The sequence below is a fragment of the Archocentrus centrarchus genome, chromosome 21, assembly GCF_007364275.1.
Source record: "Archocentrus centrarchus isolate MPI-CPG fArcCen1 chromosome 21, fArcCen1, whole genome shotgun sequence".
NCBI lineage: Eukaryota > Metazoa > Chordata > Actinopteri > Cichliformes > Cichlidae > Archocentrus > Archocentrus centrarchus.
The window spans coordinates 11,624,120-11,627,163 of NC_044366.1; the positions used below are offsets into that span (position 1 = coordinate 11,624,120).

Consider the following 3,044-nt stretch of genomic DNA (forward strand, 5'->3'; position numbering starts at 1 on the left):
TTTACCCTAACAACCAATCCTTTTATAGTGTTTAATGCTGACAAGAAGTCACAAGATAAGTGAAATAAATTACTGCCCGAGATTTTCAATCATGATTTCAGAATGCATTTGAATGTTGTGTGCAGTGTTAAACAGCAATGCTGGACTAAGGGTATTATAGTTAACTCTAACTAAATTAGGGGCAAAAAGACATTTTAGTTAACCAAAAGAAGAAGCTAGACTTTAGAAAAATATTCAGATCAATTGAACATTATTTTAATAATTAAAATAATGTACAGGAAAATTAGTCATGCTTTTTATTCATATGTGCAAAAAACAAAAGGAAGTTCTGATAAATATTTACTGATACTGTGAGGTCTACATCATTTTAAGTGTCTGTATTTAATATATGCAGTTATTCTATGAAATATATACAAACTAATGAATAATTTTGACCATGCTGTGATACATGTTAACAGCTATGATAGATAGTGCTGCTGTTTGCTTTGAATGATAACTTGAAGATTTTCAAATGTTTAAAAATAAGAGTAAAAGCATATACTTTTTCTTAAGTAGAATTTGAGACTCATTTAAATAAACCATAAGGTTAATGATGAAGTACAGATGCACAAAAGTCCACAGATACAAAAATATTTGAAATATGATGTTAACTGAGAAATCTACTTTTAAAAAAATTATATAATTGTAACTTGTCTTTATTAGCCTTCTATGTCCATCAAGAGCATAAAAATATTTTACCTTTATTTTCTTTTATTCAAATGTGTATAAACCAGAAGGAAACTCTAACACTTATTTTAATCAATGCAATATATGCACTCTAATGAAGACAATCCATTATTATTTCACATTGTCTACTGATTAAAAATAGTGTTCACATTTCTCTTGAATCACAGATGTAGATACATAAACAGCTTTTATTTCTGTGCAGACAAATTCATGACTTTAATCTAAAAGCTGAACTTTCCCCACGCATGAAATTCAAATCTCTGTTTCTTATTTGTGTCAGTTTGAATCCATACATGAGGGGATTGATAATTGGTGGGATGAGGAGAAACTCCATTGCCATAAAATTCTGAACACTTTGTGGTATCTCTTTTGAGCCAAATCGCATGTATAACAAATCAAAAAGCAAAGATACAACAACAACTGTCAAAGAGAATAAATGTGGCACACATGTGTGCATGAATTTGCTCCTGTTTTCTTTGGATGACTGGCATGTTTTGATCAGATGTACATAAGACCAGAAGACAAAAATGACATGGCTAAAACAAAAAGTGTAATTAAAAGATGGAATAACAGTTTTAGCTACAGATGCAGAGCAAGCTAGATTAGAAATTAACCAGTTAACACAGTAGATTTTTGTTATCTGTGAGCCACACAACCTTGATATTGCTGTTGTTATTGTACTCATGAACATCAGATAAACGGGAAGAAGCCAAGCAAAAAATGTCAAGGTACAAACTCTTTGTTTAGTCATCAGAGAGTGGTACACCAGAGGTCGACATACAGTATAGCCACATATCCGTCATACGCCATGAGAGCTAGAAGAGAGAATTCAGCACAACCTGAAGAGTGCAACACAAAACCCTGCACAATACACCCAGCATAAGAGATAACATGAGTGGTGGACAGCAGATCATAGAGGAACTTGGGATAAAAACCTGCTGTCCCGTACAGTCCATTGAAGCACAGATTGCAGAGGAAGATGTACATGGGTTGATGGAGGTTTTTATCCACAATGATTGTCACAATTATGGTCACATTTACCAGCCAAATCACACAGTAACACAGTAAAGTGAGGACAAAGAGAGTGACCCTGTAGTTTTCTGTTCCACTTAAACCTGAGAGCGTAAGCATAGTAATTACTGAAACATTATCCATAATAAAATGTTAGTTTACCTCTTTTTTAGATGTCATTTCAACGCTTCACAATTTACATTCATATAAGTTAATATCAGGGTGAAAGGAAGATTATTTTGGGCTGTCTGCCCCCCAGGGTATGTCACCAGGTTTATATTGTCTTTGCAACAATGACGTGTTTAGCATGATGTAAGAGGTGCTTTCATTCCTTGAGTCAAATCACTACATTTATTGGATTTACATTTAAACATACAAGTTCTTTGTATATTTGTGAGATCTGGGACATGACTACAACCAGGTCCAAGCAAGAGATGAGTGGCTAGATAGTTTTAAAATTAATGCATTTAGTGTAATCTATTCAAGGTTTTGAAGTTTGTGCTTGTTTCACACATAAAAAGGAGTAATTATGTACATTTCTTTAATTTAATCATTTGAATTTAATTTTTCCAGGCGCTAGTCGGGTCCTGACTTTAACTGGCCTTCTTGGAGTCCCTGAGTGGGGTGCTGGAATGTGCCCCATCTGGTGACTCCACTGTTCTACTAGGGGACTTCAATGCTCATATGAGCAATCACAGTGTGATCCAGAAGGGTGCTCACTGGAAACTTGAATATTGTTTTGTTTTTGGACTTCTGTTCTAACCACAGTTTGTCCCATAATTAACATGTTTGAACATAAAGGTGTCCATAAGTGCTCGTGGCTCTAGACCAAAGAACAGTGATCAATTTTGTAATCATCAAATCTACAGTGACATGCACTAGACACAAGGGTGAAGAGAGCAGCAGAGACGTCAACTGATCACCTTCTGGTGGCAAATTGGGTCAGGTGGTGGGGTGTGATGATGGACAGGCCTCGCGTGCCCATATGTATAGTGAGGGTGCACTGGAAATGTCTGGCAGAGGCTGTGGTCCACAATTCCCACCTCCAGCAGAATTTTGAGAACATGCAAAAGGAAGCTAGGGACATCAAGTCTGAATGGACAGTGGTTCTGCACCTCTATTATTGAGCTAGTTGCAGAGAGCTGTGGCTGCATGGTGGTTTATGCTTGTCATGGTGGTTTATGGGACTATAGAAGTGGTTGACAAGTACTGGTAGGCCGTGCTGAGTACAGCTCTGGCAGCAGCCAAGGCAAAACTCTGATGTGGGAGGAGTTTGGTGATGCCATGGAATAAGTCTTTCAGTGACC

The 3,044-nt window shown here is 36.5% G+C and overlaps 1 pseudogene; it reads right to left on the minus strand.

Annotated features, from left to right (window-relative positions):
- Positions 1-934: 934 nt before the first annotated feature.
- LOC115800652 (olfactory receptor 4Q2-like) lies at positions 935-1,881 on the minus strand (annotated as a pseudogene).
- Between the last annotated feature and the right edge of the window lie 1,163 nt (positions 1,882-3,044).